Genomic DNA, 16,338 nt, shown 5'->3' with positions numbered 1-16,338 from the left:
TCCTAAAACTGTTAGTTTTTTGTTCACTTGTACGTCTCATGCTGTCAGGGGACATTGAATTGAACCCAGGGCCTCATCTGGAAAATTTGATTGAGTATTCAAGTTACTTAAAAAACAGAGGACAACTTGAGTTATCTGAACAAGACAGAAAAAAGTAAACGCGACATTTTTGCGTCAAATTCAGGATTAGAAATTGTTAACCTAAGCAATGCAACCAGAGGTACTGATAAAACATTTACACTTTTTGACCACTGTTTCGTTTCAAAAGATCAGATAATTGCCTACAATGTCACAACAACCCCTTTTAATTCCGACCATTTTCTTGTTATTTTCGAATCAAACCTCTCATTGAAATCTGAGAGTGACAACATAATAAAGATGAGAAATTTTCGACTTTTCTCACGCTCTAAATTTAACAGAGATCTTGCCCTCGCCGAATGGTGAAGAATGTACCAATGTGAGAATGGCAACGATATGTTTGATTCATTCCTCGATATTTTTGAGAAAATTGATGAAAAACACGCACCAATTCAGAGTGTTAAAAAGGGGAGAAACTTAGTTACCAGAATTCTAAGCCCTGGTTAACACAAGAATTGAAACATTTGATTGCACAAAACATTTTTTGTTCAATAAATGGAAAAAAAATTCCTGACAACGAGACGTACAAAGAATTTAAGCGCTTAAGAAACTTAGTTAATAGGAGACTAAGGGAGGCGCACAACAATTTTTCCATCAATTTCTTCCAAAAACTACCAACAAGTAAGGAACAATGGAAATTCATTAAACAAAAGACAAGGCCGAATGAAAGAATTGTCAAGGTTGATGAAATCAGATTAGACAAGGGTGAAATTTCAAGGGAACCAAAAAATATTGTCAATTGTCTGAATAGATCATTTGCTAATCTAGGTGGTTTCAAAGGTTTGGATATTGCTTGTAAATACCCTGATAAACATAATATACCTGAATTCACATTCAGAACTGTGACTAGAAAAGAACCTTATTCAGTCATTGACTCGCTGGACGATAACAAAGCAGCAGGACCTGGTGAAATTTGAATTCGACTCATAAAGTCTTGCAAATTAGCTATAGGCGTACATCTACAATTCGCCTTAAATGAGTGCATTAAGGAGAAAATGTTCCCAACTAAAATGAAAATAGCCTATGTAACACCAATTTTCATAAGAGGTGATAAATTAGATAGCACAAATTATCGACCAATTTCTGTAACTCCGAGTTGTGCAAAATTTTTTGAGGCCTCCTTCTGAATCAGATGATGGAGTTCATTGATAAGCATAAAATTATATAAAAAAAGAGCAATTCGGATTTCAGAAAAAAAGTGCAACCGATGCAGTTCTAGAACTGGTTGAAACAGTTTCGGCTAATTTAGATCAAAGCAAAGAAACTGTTGCTATTTTTCTAGACCTTGCAAAAGCGTTTAGTTCCATTTCGCATAACATTTTCCTTAAAAAATTGAAATGTATGGTTTTTCCAGGAAGCCAAAGAATTACTGTTTTCATTTCTTGCCAACCATAGACAAAAGGTAAAACTTAATGGCATATTCTCTGATTGTGAAATTTTGAATCACGGTGTGCCACAAGGAACTGTTTTAGGACCACTCATTTTTCTTTTTTATGTGAACGATTTCTCATCTAATATAAGCACAACGGAAAAGGTAATTCAATTCGCAGATGACACAAGTATTGTCTGTTGTGGACAGAAAGGTAGCTTACATGGAAAAGTCACGGAAATTTTACAAAAAAACAGAAGAATATGTAGAGATGAACAAACTAACTTTGAATACAAACAAAACCGAATTAATCTTTTTCTCGCGCGATAATTCAGATTTCGGATCTAGTTTTTACGAAAACGAAGTTCTCACAACACAAAAAAGTTGCAGATGGCTTGGTATTCAAATTGACAGGAATCTTAGTTTCGAAGAGCAGCTGAATAAAACCTTGAAAAAGATGGCTCATGCTATAAGATCAATTTACCTTATAAGACATCAAGTTCCCCTGAACGCGCGAATTCTTCTTCTAGAATCACTTGTGCTTTCACACTTATCATTTTCGGCAATCTTTTTTCAAAATTTATCTGCAAAAAACCTAAAACGCCTTAACCGACAGATTAACTGGGGTATAAAGGTGTGCTTTCTACGAAAAATTATGACAAAGCGAGAGATCTGCTAATCCAGACAAAGACCCTACCAGTTGAGCTAATAATAGCAAAAATGTCGCTAATCAAATTTCGTTATGATATCGCTAGGCCAGAAAATTCTGAAAACTTTCACGGGTATCTGAGTCTTCATCAAAATACTCGAACAAAACCATTCAAAATTAGACAAAATGCCAAAACCCGCTTTGGAATGAATTCGATTGATCGCCAATGCGTACAAAAACGGAATAAGTTACCACATTGGCTTCGGTTGGCAAAAAATGAAAACGTTTTTACGAAAACGTTGAATGATTTCATGATCTCACATGAAAAGATTCCTTTGAATAGTAACGTAGGAGCTTTTTAAAGTTAATTTTATTTTTAGGAAGAAAACAATCGAAAGAAAATTTTGTAATGTGATTCTTTAAGAAATTTGTTGATGTTTATTGTATTGATATTGTTTGAATGATTTGAAATATTCTTTGTTTCAGGTATATTTAACCGTATGGTTATAATTTTAATTTACTTGTTACAAAAAAAATTGAGGAATTAGCCTGCTGATAATAGCCGTTAAAAATTGAGTGCTTACGCGTAGTTTTGACGAAACTGAGGTAAATAATAATAAAGTGACTCAAGACCGAGGAAGATAGGTGGTTATCTTTGGGTTCTAAAACGTGATATTAAGTTGTCCCGGACAGAAAAGGGATTAATTTTCGTTCTTCTCCCGACGTGTTTGAATAATAATCTTGCTCTCGAAAGAAGTTTGAAGCAATTAATGTAAACGTGTTACTCTTTTTTATGTAAAATTTTTCCTTGGCCTTTTTGCCTTTTCGAGTGACTTTTCCGCCTTGAATTTTTTGTTTTGCGTGATTTAGATTTCTTGTCTCATTCACAACCGTCAACAGCTGATCTCAAATGGCGGCAGTTTACTACTAAAAGTCAAATTAAAATTGCGCCGAAATTAGTTTATTTGTCGTTTTAACTTTATTGGTGGTTATAGTGGTATATAATAACCTATAATGATGTCAATTGAGTTTTTGTCATAATTGACTTCCTTCCTTACTCTCGAAAATTATTAACTTTTCTTGCTTTCAAATTGATTTTTTGCTTAATCTATTCTTAAGATATGACGATCAAAAATAGTTTCTTCGTTTGTTTGTTCCGCGTCAAATTTTTTGGTATGATCATATGACGTCACGATCATTTCAAATCTTTTGTTCATTTGTTCATGCAACATTGCGTGCGTGGCATCATTTTTCGCCTGTAGTGGAGCTAGTTCGTTCGTTCATTTGCGTGATTAAGTTTGTGGTCAAAGGTGGTCACACGTGACTTTCCAATGGCTAATTTATCAAAATGACAACAAATGTCTTTTCAATAATTCATGGAGACATTGTCATTTGAGTGTTTGGCCCTCTAATTGAAGGTGCTTTGATAGCAGCTAATATAAGCATCAATAATTTATGCAGATTCTACATCAAAATCTAACATCTTAGCAGTTAGCAGTTGAAAAAAGAAGTGCAGATTTTATTTTTTTGCTTATGAGAATTATCACAGCAAATAAAAAAAATTCGACGTTCTCATTGGTGAGCTATTAGTTAAACTGAAGTAATTTTGTTGGTCAAAAGCTAAAATGGTGTGAGTTAAGCGTCTTAAAAATCGGTAAAAGCCAGTGTTCATAGTTAATTTACTTTTTTCAAACATGCAATCACTAATTTTAGTGGCAAGTTTCTAACGAAGTTAACATTTTTTTAAAACTGAATTCTTTATGGCCTCCCCATTCGTTTTTGTTCAAATATATTTGTGGTCTTCCTGAAGCCGGAACCCAGCGCTATCAGTGTTACCCTCTGTTTTTGACGGAAGACAATTGGGCTGCCTTGATTGAATTGACGAGATTGTAGTACTGAGGATCTATTGAGGTTCCATTTTTTGGAGGTATTGGGTTTTTGTTATTCAGTTAATTTTTGTTTTTAAAGAGCTTTAACAATGTTCGTTTGTTACGGGTTACGAGGGTTCTATTTTCAAAATTTTAATTGACTTTTCTCAATGACTTTGTTTCCTCAGCTGCTTTTTTGTTTATGTTTAATACCCGCGAAGCAATAGAGGCTATTTTTGGGAACGTCGTGGTTTTTTACAATTCAATGAATTTGAATTATTGGTGCGCTCTTTTTTTAAGATCTGTTCGTTTTTTCGGCTTTTTCACGTAAGTGAGAAGTCAAATTAGAGTGCTGAGTTTGGTAACACTGGAATAGTAAAGGGACTGAAAAATCGAGTAGGTTTGAGGCGTGACTTTCAAAATACATTTAAAGTGGAGTGAGAAATTGGTGTTTCAACAATTTGGCGGTTTTTAGATGATTTTTTTAGGTGCGTCAAGCTGACTTCTGTTTTGTAGAGTTTCCTCTCCTTCAGTGCTTTTAAGATGGCATATATGTGTTCTAATTTCGTCCATCTGCCTTAGCTTGAATTCATAAAGGGGGCAACAAAAACTTTTTATGACTTTGCCACTATTTGTTGTCATAAAGTTTTAGTGAATTTTAGATTTCGCCCCTTTTTTAAAATGATCTGCTGTCTTATCACCTAGTATCATCAATGACGGGTAGGATTGGTTGCTAATATGGCATAAAATGGCCTTATTGTTGGCTTGAGTTGATATCTACTGGTGTTAATGACTTTGACATTACTTCTCATAATTTTAGAGTGAATTTTTGAGTTCTGCAAGTATATACGGTGCTTTTTGATGTCTTATCATTTAATCTCATTGGGTACAGGTCTCTGATGCTCCTAATAGGGGGTTAGGTTCATCGAATTGATCGTTTTTGTTCAAAGGTAGTGCTTTTTATGACTTGAGCCTTTGAATTGTTTTCAATAATAACTATTGAATTTTTTTGACTTTTACGAGTTTTTTCAACTTTTTTGTCATAACTTAGTCTCATTATCGGCAGGTCTCATTGGTTGCAAAAGAGGACTCAATTAAAGCAAGGCATATCGGTTCACCTTTGTGACTTATTCGCTTGTTCGTTTTTAGAAAAATCTTAGTGGTTTTTTTTGGTTTTGCTAGTATTTGTTGTACTTATTGATGTCTTATCACTTAATCTCACTGATGATAGATCTCTTCGGTGGTGATCGAGGACTCAAATAATTGAATTAATTGTATCTTTCAGTAGCTGTTGCGTACTGTGACTTTTTACTAAGTATTTTCAGAAAGTTCGTTTCAGCGAATTTTAATGCTATTTTTGGTTAGTTTCGTCTTATTATTTAATGTTATTAGTGAGAGGACTCATCGACTTATAGTGACAAATTGCTTATGAGAATTAGCAATTTGTCCTGCTATGCTTTTTAAGTAGTCGTCTCCGTCGTTGATTCTCGCGACCATTGACTTTTTCAGTTTCAGTGACTTCTTTTGCTTTCCAGTTAAAATTTGTGTGCGTGACGTCATTTTTTCTGCTTTTAGGTTAATTGCGTGACTTATCTCACTCAAAAAATAACTTCCGAGTTCACTGATTGAACTTTAAATTTTTTGAACACTTACTAGTTCTAGATCAATAGTGTGCATTTAAGTAGTGCCAAATGTATTTGCCCTTAATCTTGAGTATAAGAGCCTTTGAGTTTTTGATTTCGAATATTGTTTTAGAAAAAGCTCTTAGGTTTTTTCCTTATCAAGCGTATGTGTCTCATAAAAATGACAATCCAAATCTAACCCAAAAGTCTAGTGCTCTATTAAAGACTGGTGATCAATCTGTCTATCTTATTACTTTAGGTTCTTTTTCTAATTCTATGGAAGGCCATAAGTGGCTATTTTTCAGCAATCTGCCGGTTATGTTTCCATTTTTTTTTGCTATTTTATACAGTTTTGCTGTTGGGATTTTTTTTGTTTGGACTCTTCCATTCACTCAATTAAAGAATAAAATCAGCTGCTGAAGAACAACAAACTGTAAAAAGGGAATAGGGTTGACTGATTATCCGCTTCATATATAAATTGATGGTATCAATTTTTTGGAAGTTATGTCGCTCTTTCGCTGAATAGTTGCTACGTGAAGTACGAATAATATAGGAATTGTTCTCAAGTTTAATTAAATACATGGCTTCCACATTTTTATTGCCTTCAAAACACCGTCACGAGGGTTCAATCTTCAAAATTTTAATTGACTTCCCTCATTGACTTTGTTTTGTGAGCTGCTTTTTAGTTTTTGTTTAATAGCCGCAAAGCCAAAGCGCCTATTATTGGGAACATTTTTGTTTTTTACAATTCGAAGAATTTGAATTGTATTGGTACGCTGTCTTTTTATTAAGATCTGTTCACGCTTTTTTCGACTTTTTCACGTAAGTGAGAAGTCAAAATAGAGTGGTGATTTTGGTAACACTGAAATACTAAAGGGATTAAAATCGAGTAGGTTTGAGGCGTGACGTTTTTCGAAATACCTTTAAAGTGATTTCAGAAATTGGTGTTTCATCAATTTGGTGGGTTTTTGAGATTAATTTTTTTTCAGGTGCGTCAAGCTGACTTCTTTTTTCTGAGTTTCCTCTACTTCAGTACTCTTAAAATGGCACATATGTGTTCTATTTGTGCCTCTTTGCTTTTGCTTGAATTCATAAAGGGCAGCTAAAATTTCTTATGACTTTGCCACTATTTGTTGTCATAAAGTTTTAGTGAATTTTAGATTTCGCCCCTTTTTTAAAATGATCTGCTGTCTTATCACCTAGTATCATCAATGACGGGTAGGATTGGTTGCTAATATGGCATAAAATGGCCTTATTGTTGGCTTGAGTTGATATCTACTGGTGTTAATGACTTTGACATTACTTCTCATAATTTTAGAGTGAATTTTTGAGTTCTGCAAGTATATAATGTGCTTTTTGATGTCTTATCATTTAATCTCATTGGGTACAGGTCTCTGATGCTCCTAATAGGGGGTTAGGTTCCTCGAATTGATCGTTTTTGTTCAAAGGTAGTGCTTTTTATGACTTGAGCCTTTGAATTGTTTTCAATAATAACTATTGAATTTTTTGACTTTTACGAGTTTTTTCAACTTTTTTGTCATAACTTAGTCTCATTATCGGCAGGTCTCATTGTTTGCAAAAGAGGACTCAATTAAAGCAAGACAAATCGGTTCATTTTTGTGACTTATTCGCTTGTTCATTTTAAGAAAAATCTTAGGGACTGAAAAATCGAGTAGGTTTGAGGCGTGACTTTCAAAATACATTTAAAGTGGAGTGAGAAATTGGTGTTTCAACAATTTGGCGGTTTTTAGATGATTTTTTTAGGTTCGTCAAGCTGACTTCTGTTTTGTAGAGTTTCCTCTCCTTCAGTGCTTTTAAGATGGCATATATTTGTTCTAATTTCGTCCATCTGCCTTAGCTTGAATTCATAAAGGGGGCAACAAAAACTTTTTGACTTTGCCACTATTTGTTGTGAAGTTTTAGTGAATTTTAGATTTCGCCCCCTTTTTAAAATGATCTGCTGTCTTATCACCTAGTATCGTCAATGAAGGGTCTGATTGGTTCCTGTTGTGGCATAAAATAACCTAATCAATAGCTCGAGTTGATAGCTAAAGGCTTTCATGAATTGACACTGCTTCTATTATATTGGTTGATTTTTAAGTTCTGCAGGTATTTAATGTACTTTTTGATGTCTTATCATTTAATCTGATTTGGGACTGCTCTCTGATGCTCCTAACAGGTTAAATTTAGTGATTCAATTGTTTTTTTCGAAGGTAGTGTTTTCTATGACTTTGACACTAATTGTTTTCAATAATAATTATCGATTTTTTAGTTTTACGAGTTTTTGTTTTCAACTTTGTCGTCTTAACTTTGTCTCATCATCGAAAAGTCTTATTGGTTGCTAATAAGGCCTCAATTAAATCTAGACATTTCAGTTCGTTTGTGACTTTACGTTTGTTATTTCTTTGGAAAAATCTTATTGACTTTTTTGGTTTTGCCAGTATTTGTTGTACTTATCGATGTCTTATCACTTAATCTCACTGATGATTGATCTCTTTGATGGTGATCGAGGACTCAAATAATTGATGTAATTGTATCCTTCAGTAGCTGTTGCGTACTGTGACTTTTTACTAAGTATTTTCAAAAAGTTAGTTTTAGCGAGTTTTTTTGCGATTTTTGGTTATTTTTGACTTATTATTTAATTTTTTTAGCGAGAAGACTCATCGACTTTTAATGACAAGTTGCTTATGAGTAATAGAGGAATATAGATTGCATTCCGAGTTCACAGCAAATGCTTTTGGATGTTGATCCTGTCTTCCCAAAAAAATAAAAGTTTAGTTTTTAGCTTGCTTGTTTTCGTTGTTCTGGTGTTGTTTTATTGCTTAGTTCCATTACTAACAGCTCGCAGCTGCCTCTTAAAGCGAAGTTAATGATTGTGAGGTCATAAATTATAACATTTCTGTGAATTTTTATTCAGGACTTGTCCTGCTATGTCTTTTAAGTCGTCGTCTCCATCGTTTATTCTTGTGACCATTGACTTTTTCAATTTCAGTGACTTCTATTGCTTTGCAGTCTAAATTTGTGTGCGTGAGGTCATTTCTTCTGTTTATAGGTCAAATGCTTGACTTCTGCACTCAAAAAATGACTTCTGAGCTCACTTAATGAACTTTAGATTTTATGAACATTTCGTAGTTAAAGATCAACAGTGTGCATCTAATTAGTGCCAAACGTATATGCCCTAAATCTTGAACGTATATGCCCTAAATTTTTGAAAAATCTATATTAGGTCTTTTTCCTTATCGAGCGTATGTGTCTCATAAAAAGGACAATCCAAATCTAACCCAAAAAGTCTAGTGCTCTATTAAAGGACTGGTGATCAATCTGTCTATCTTATTACTTTAGTTTTTTTTCCAATTCTATGGAAGGCCACAAGTGGCTATTTTTCGGCAATCTGCCGGTTATGTTTCCATTTTTGTGCGATTTAATACAGTTTTGCTGTTGGAATTTTTTTTTATTCGGACTCATTTATTCGCTCAATTAAAGAATGAAATCAACTGCTGAACAACAACTGAAACTGTAAAAACAGAATAGGGTTGACTGATTATCCGCTTCATATATAAATTGATGGTATCAATTTTTTGGAAGTTGTGTCGCTCTTTCGCTGAATAGTTGCTACGTGAAGTACGAATAATATAGGAATTGTTCTCAAGTTCAATTTAATAGATAGCTTCCACATTTTTATTGCCTTCAAAACACCGCCACTTTGTGGTATTCTATCGTTGTTTTCCTCCCACGAGGTCAAAACCTGTGGTCGGTGGGTTACATTTAACAAACTATTAGACATGCCTTGTTTGATGCATTGTTGTTGGTAGAATATTGTCATCGGAACATTCGGTTCTCAGCACAGATTCCTGAAGGATTCTTGCTTAGCTTCTTTTTCGAAACTTCTTGCTGGCTAAGTGTATTGCTATACAGAAAAAGTATACTAATTTCCGTTTATGTTGGTTATTTTTTGTTACCCCATATAGCTTGTGCTTTAATTGTCTAAATGTTCCTTCTGTGCTTTTTCTGGTATAACAGTTTTATTTATCTGAGTATAGTAAACGAGGAAAAAAGTTCAATTGCTGTTTAACCAAGTGAAATCATTGTAGTATTTTCAACTTCCATGTCAATCTTTTGTCATATTGCCGTTAATATTTTCCTCACTTTTTGTTTCTTTTCTCTTACCGAGATGTCATCTCTCAGTAATTTACATAATTGCCAATGGCCTATCGGCGGGTGTTTTGTGCTCTTTTTATTCTTCCTCTTGGGTGAAATTACAATTATCCCTACTCAACTGAATGTAGAATTGACTATTGAATTTCAATTAGCTTAACATATGTGGTCGATCCTCAGGATAATTAGTTTTCTGTTCTTCGATCTGGGTGGTGTGCTGTCAAATGACTGTTTCCATCTTTGTTGTGTTACGTAACAGTTAAGTATTTTCCTTCATTTGAAAAAATATGCGAACGTAATGTTTGTTCGCACATAAAGTTCCAAACCGTCATAAGCCAAAAATTTATAAAACTGAAAAAAAAACAGTAGTTTCAAGACGCAAACTTACAGATGCTTATTTGAAGATAATCTTGCTCCTACTACCAGTGCGTGTTGACTGACCAGTGGATATATAATCTTTTCAAACTTTCCAAAGATTTTTGGTCATAAACCGTCCACAAAACTGTGCACTGTTGATGTTCACTTAGTTAATGCACTAAATTTTGTACTAAGAAATAAAAAACAGGAAAAACAAACTATCAAAAAATTTAAGTAGCGTAGATATTATATACTGGGTAACAGCGCTGATTTCCGTGAATATTTGGTTATTGTGAAGTAAATTTTATACTGATATTTTTGAGAGAAAGAGATATCCGAAAAATTTAAGGAATTTGAAATTCGAATACTTATTAGCGTATTTTTGAATGTGAAATGAACAAGGAGGCTCGTTAATGTGCGTTCGCACATGATATTCCGACCCGAGCTCATCTACATTTTTGACTTAATTGTCAACCAAATGAAGCGATAACAAAAATAGATGTTTGAGTTTAAAACAATCGTTACACAACCTATCTTCTAATTCAATTACATAATGCCATGCCTCCTTACAGCGCCAACGATACCTGACATTAAAGAGACTACGAGACAAAAAAAAAGAAACAACAAAATTAGCAAAAACAAAAATTTCACGGCAAAAACTGAACATGTAAATTTAAGAGCTCATAGTAACACCGTCTAAATGCAGTCAGATAAAACCTTAACTACTCAAATATACTTTCTCCTAAATATACAGCCGATAGATAGTTTTTTTTAATGAGACTATGTAACAAGTCGACAAAGAGAACGAACAATGAGGCTTAAACCAAGAAATTTCGAAAGTCTTAAAACTCATTGGCTAACTAAATAATCCTTGTTAAATTAATAAAAAGTCATTACAAAACCAAAAGGACCTGTCTTCGGTAAGACTTAGCCTTGGAAACGAACAAAAGAAAAACTTTAAAAAATTACAAACGCTTTGCGAAAACACAAACTATTGCTACCATTAAAATCACTAGCTGTTATCTGAATATTAAGTATTTTTAATTCAGTTCTTATTTCCACTAATTCAGCTGAAAGATTTATATTGGGATATTAAATAAGTTTATTTGGGCCACATTTGAAAACTATTGGGATCTGTTATTACGCGATTGTTTTGAAAGATGAGAAAAAGAAACACAAAAATTGACCATTCAAAAAACGTTCATAAAAACGCATAGTGTCCAACAAACAAAGCATCAGTGACAAATAATATCAGTAGACGTGTTTTTTTGTGAAATACAAGAAATTGGATGGGACCTATCATTGATGAAAATAAGTTACAATTAGACGAAAAGAACAAAAAAACTGAAAAGTTTGAAAATGTTCGAAAATGTGTATCATAAACTTAAAGACTATTCGCTAAAAACTGACTGCTTTGGGTAACATTCATTCAATCCTCAATTACAAACTTAGGAGAACTGTCAGCAATTTACGGCTACCTAAAGAACAAAAACAGCAAATTCAAGAAAAAAACCTTCCACAAAACTGTGCACTGTTGATGTTCACTTAGTTAATGCACTAAATTTTGTACTAAGAAATAAAAAACAGGAAAAACAAACTATCAAAAAATTTAAATAGCGTAGATATTATATACTGGGTAACAGCGCTGATTTCCGTGAATATTTGGTTATTGTGAAGTAAATTTTATACTGATATTTTTGAGAGAAAATGAGAGATATCCGAAAAATTTAAGGAATTTGAAATTCGAATACTTATTAGCGTATTTTTGAATGTGAAATGAACAAGGAGGCTCGTTAATGTGCGTTCGCACATGATATTCCGACCCGAGCTCATCTACATTTTTGACTTAATTGTCAACCAAATGAAGCGATAACAAAAATAGATGTTTGTGTTTAAAACAATCGTTACACAACCTATCTACTAATTCAATTACATAATGCCATGCCTCCTTACAGCGCCAACGATACCTGACATTAAAGAGACTACGAGACAAAAAAAAGAAACAACAAAATTAGCAAAAACAAAAATTTCACGGCAAAAACTGAACATGTAAATTTAAGAGCTCATAGTAACACCGTCAAAATGCAGTCAGATAAAACCTTAACTACTCAAATATACTTTCTCCTAAATATACAGACGATAGATAGTTTTTTTTAATGAGACTATGTAACAAGTCGACAAAGAGAACGAACAATGAGGCTTAAACCAAGAAATTTCGAAAGTCTTAAAACTCATTGGCTAACTAAATAATCCTTGTTAAATTAATAAAAAGTCATTACAAAACCAAAAGGACCTGTCTTCGGTAAGACTTAGCCTTGGAAACGAACAAAAGAAAAACTTTAAAAAATTACAAACGCTTTGCGAAAACACAAACTATTGCTACCATTAAAATCACTAGCTGTTATCTGAATATTAAGTATTTTTAATTCAGTTCTTATTTCCACTAATTCAGCTGAAAGATTTATATTGGGATAATAAATAAGTTTATTTGGGCCACATTTGAAAACTATTGGGATCTGTTATTACGCGATTGTTTTGAAAGATAAGAAAAAGAAACACAAAAATTGACCATTCAAAAAACGTTCATAAAAACGCATAGTGTCCAACAAACAAAGCATCAGTGACAAATAATATCAGTAGACGTGTTTTTTTGTGAAATACAAGAAATTGGATGGGACCTATCATTGATGAAAATAAGTTACAATTAGACGAAAAGAACAAAAAAACTGAAAAGTTTGAAAATGTTTGAAAATGTGTATCATAAACTTTAAGACTATTCGCTAAAAACTGACTGCTTTGGGTAACATTCATTCAATCCTCAATTACAAACTTAGGAGAACTGTCAGCAATTTACGGCTACCTAAAAAACAAAAACAGCAAATTCAAGAAAAAAAAGTGTCGAAGGCATTAAAAATAAAAAACTTTTCACAAAAAACTTTTCTCTGAACAATTAATTTTTAACAGCAATGGAAATCTTCTTCTTTGTCAACAAACAAATAACTTCAAAGAAACAATTATGAAAAAATACATTAGAACCACGAAATTTTTGCGAAAACTCGTAGTATCAACTTCATTAAATTCATTAGCTTTCAACGGAAGCCAGTAAATACGCTAAATTATGGCTCGATGGGACAACAAGTTTGTTTACCATAAGAATTTCATCAAAAAGAACTTACAACAATTTATTGACGATGAAAACAGCATCAAAGACAGGCAAAAACCAAAAATTCAGTAGAAAAATGCCAGAAAATGTCGAAGCAATTTAAATCATAAGCTCCTCTGAAAACTTTATCTATGATTCGTTGAACGTCTTCCCTAAATCAATGTGAACTATCAGTAATTGGATATTGTTTTAAGATTCCAAAAGGAAATTAAGAAAAAGTTTCCGAAAATTTAAAAAAATATATTAAAATTCGTGATATTGAAGTTTTAAAACTAATAAGTAGATGATGAAACCGCAAACCAGATTAATTTTGGCTGCAGTCGAAAATAAAGGAAGCCTGTCGGCACTGGGACTGACAAACAGTTCACTTAAAAAGCTAGGATTGGTAAAAGGTTCAGAACATTTTTTCGAAAATTTGAAAGTGTTAACAGCCACTAAAGTCAAAAGCATTCAACGGAGGTCAATAACTACGCTCACAAATAACCCGATTGGAGAAAAAGGATGCTTGTCATGTATAGATAATCAATAAGACATCACAATAAGTCTAATGACTATGAAAACAACAACAAAAACAGGCGAATATCAAAATTCAGTAGAAAAGTGCGAGAAGAAAATGTTGAAGCCATTTAAACCATTAGCTTTTCCCTGAAAACTTTATCTGAGTTTATCCACTGAGTTGTTTCTTTCAGCCAATGGGATTAGAGTAATATCTGTGGAATGTGTATAATATTTGGATAATGTGATAAGAGTTCAAAAGTAACTATAAGACAAAAAAATCCATAAAATTTTTTAAAAATTTGAAATCTTGTGTCATTGAATTCATATAACCAATATTGAGAAGATAAAACCGCGAACCAAATTAATTTTAGTTGCAGTAGAAAACAAGTGGGTCCGGTAAATACAGAGACTGACGAACAGTTCACGAGAAATGTTTAAGATGTTCAAAAAAATGTTCGAAAAATTATCTTTGAATTCTTAACAGCCTTTAAGTTCAAGCTTTCAACGAAAGTCAATAAATTAGCTGCAATAAGCCCCGATAGGATTACAGGGATGTTTGTCGTGCATAGGTGATCAATAAGGCATCACAACAAGTCTTATGACTATGAAAACAACAACAAAAACAGGAAAAAACCAAAATTTCAGTAGAAAAGTGCGGGAAGAAAATGTCGAAGCCATTTAAATCATAAGCTTTTCTCTAAAAACTTTATATGTGATTCACTGAACGTCTTCTTAAAGCCTATATGAGCTATCAAAATTACGATAATGGGATAAGATTTCAAAAGTAACTAATAATACGGAAATATCCAAAAATTATTTTAAAATTTTATGAAATCTTTGTCATTGAAGTCGTATAACCAAAAGTTAGAAGATAAAACCGCTGGCCAGATTCAATTTGGTTGCAATAGGAAAGAAGGGGGTGCTGTTATCACTGAGACTGACTTACAGTTCACGATAATAAGTTTATGATTGGTTAATAATCAAATTTTTTTTTTGAAGAATTAATGAAGCCATTAGCTGTCCACTCAACGCACTAGATATGTTCACTTAATGGTCAATACGGAAAATATTGCACTGTTAGTCATCGAGTCCATGCCATGAGACTCCAAAAATTAGTACAACCTCAAAAAGTAATTGAGAATTTCATTTAAAATTACCAAAACGCATTCGGAGCCAAAAAAACATGAGCAATTCCTTGAAAACATTTTTTTGTTCGTTGGGCTTCATTTCACTGTAAAGGAGGTTTGTCAGTAACGGAACTTCGATATGAAAAGTGACTTGTCTCCAGGTGACTTAAAAAAGCAAAAAAATAAAAAATCTTTATAAAAAAAGATCTCAAATAGAATTCAATTTTTTTTATAGAAAACCAGAACTTTTATAGTAAATCAGAACCTATGAGACCTGAACTTTTTTTCGCCTTTAGTCCATTAGGAACACAAAATTGATTCAATTGTTGGCGGGAAGTTTAATTTTGAACTACAATTTTTATAGAAAATATCTTAGTTTGAAGAAAAATTACACTAATAGTGAACAAATATCCCGCGTTCACACAAAACCTCAATCCTCGATAACTTGTAGAAAAAAACGAAAATCAAAAAAATCTTTTTAGTTTTTGAATTTTACTGGACCAGCTTTTTAATGATACCACTCACATTTCTCGCGATGAATATATCGATCGGCCCAAATTGTCTGAACAAAAAAACGCATTTGAGTATATAGTTCCTCCCCCCCCCCCCACAAGTGGGGTCGGAACAATTAAAAGCGACACTTTATGGAAAACGTTAAAGGTCAAAATGCGTGACAGTTCTAAGCGTACTAACATTTATTAGGTACTTCTTACCACCTTGTCCTAATTAAGCTCCAAAATGGGTGTTTGTTTGTTTTCGACAATTTCTAAATTTTTTTTTCTTTTAAGACACTACGTGACGACTGGAAAGCTTTTTTTGTGAAGACAATGAATGAGCACCTCGATCCTCAATGTACGATTATCATGGAATTAAAAGCTAGATCAAAAAAAATTTTTTGATATTCGGTCAAAATTTGGTTGTAAATTTTTTTTTGGGCGGATCTAAGCTCCCTTTGTTGTTAATTTCGCGTGCAGATCCTTTTTGATAGTTTTTTAAATAATGCAAGACATGTGAATCTCATCGATAACATTTTCTCAAGTTTTATTTGGGTCAGTGCTATGCAATTTGATCCTTTAGAATCATTAGTTCCTTTTCTGCCAGAAATTTCTATTACACTTCTTAGAACTGAATCAAAAATGTGCTGAATATTCAGGCTGTCCCTACTTTTTGAATTTTTTCTTTTAAAAGTTTTTAGCTAAAGGAATTTGAAAATTGAAGTGTGCCTCGAAATTATTGAAAGCTGAAAGTGCGTTTGAGGTAAATTTCCGCTTTAACTTGAATCAAATTGAGATAACTGGGGAAACGTTTTGCGGGTTATCTTATCAGGTAAACGTTTTGGCCGCACTATATTAATGACACCAAAGGCTTTGTTTCACGGACTACTAATCCTGA

The sequence above is a fragment of the Convolutriloba macropyga genome, chromosome 6 (genome assembly GCF_964194025.1).
Source record: "Convolutriloba macropyga chromosome 6, txConMacr16.3, whole genome shotgun sequence".
NCBI classification, from domain to species: Eukaryota; Metazoa; Xenacoelomorpha; order Acoela; family Convolutidae; genus Convolutriloba; species Convolutriloba macropyga.
Note: the sequence above shows the minus strand (reverse complement) of the source record.